Consider the following 1,262-nt stretch of genomic DNA (forward strand, 5'->3'; position numbering starts at 1 on the left):
CATGAAACTTTCCAAACACAGCAAACCGAATTTAAATTAAAATCATATGTAGAATATTTGAAATCTTCAACGTATTTTTTCTAGGAACGTTTTTCCACATTAGAAATATTTTATAAAAATGCATTTGAACACAGTACCTGAACATTTGTTTGAACGTTTGTTTGAACATTTGTTTGAAACTATAGTAATATAATTTGTTTGTATTTAATTCAAAGGAGTTGAATTTATTTCACAGTAATAATAATTTCGCGCCATTCTAATATGTTTCAATTTTTATTTTAACAGTTGGAACTGAGAATGACTCGCGTAACATCGATGAAATTTTGTATATGTACTTTTTTCTTTGTTCGTAAGAAACGTTTAATATCTCTCATAACTGATTTTATGCGTAATATATGATTCCGTTCCCTCTTCTTCGCAATATTCGTGTGTATGTATGAGAGTGTTTGGAAGTATATATATATATATATATATATATATATATATATATATCGACCCCAGGACTTATTCCTTGTAAGCCACGTCACTTATTTCTGTTTTGTTTTTTTTTTAGATCATACACTCTTAGGTTTTTTATTTCCAGTTTTGTTGTATAATGAAAAAGGAGACACGATCCGAAGTAAAATTTCAAGCTATCATGATTGGACAGATAAAATGCCAAACTGAACACAAAACGGATTTAAATATAACCATCTTTTTAAATATATAAAGCTAGGCGAATGTATGGCTGTGTATTTAAGAAGCTTGCTCCTCGTTAACATGTGTGGGATTGAGAAACACTACGTGCTATCCTGGTTCAGTTTCCTCTACTACATCAAGAGACCGATGAATAAAAATGGAGATGTTGTGAAATGAAAGAAACCTATTTGTACACGTGTGACTTTCTCATTGTATAGATTCATAAACCAGCTTACATTTTGTTTGATGGTTCATTGGAATCACTATACTTTAGTGCTTAGGAAATATAGACACATATAATGAGTGCCATATTGAAATATATTTGGTGTGCTATACCCATAAACATGTACCGAATTAACGACGACGCTTCAATGAGTGAAATAAAGAAAACGATAAAAAAATATATGTGTATAGAATAAGTAATAAATTTACAGATGCTGGGACTGAAACGTTATATGGAAGCTATGGATTTATATCCATTACGTATAATCGACACAAATTACTGCAAGTATGTTAGTGTTCTTTATAAATTACTGCAAGTATGTTAGTGTTCTTTATAAAAAAAAAAATCTTTCATATTTTTT

Source organism: Octopus bimaculoides, chromosome 18 (assembly GCF_001194135.2).
Source record: "Octopus bimaculoides isolate UCB-OBI-ISO-001 chromosome 18, ASM119413v2, whole genome shotgun sequence".
NCBI lineage: Eukaryota > Metazoa > Mollusca > Cephalopoda > Octopoda > Octopodidae > Octopus > Octopus bimaculoides.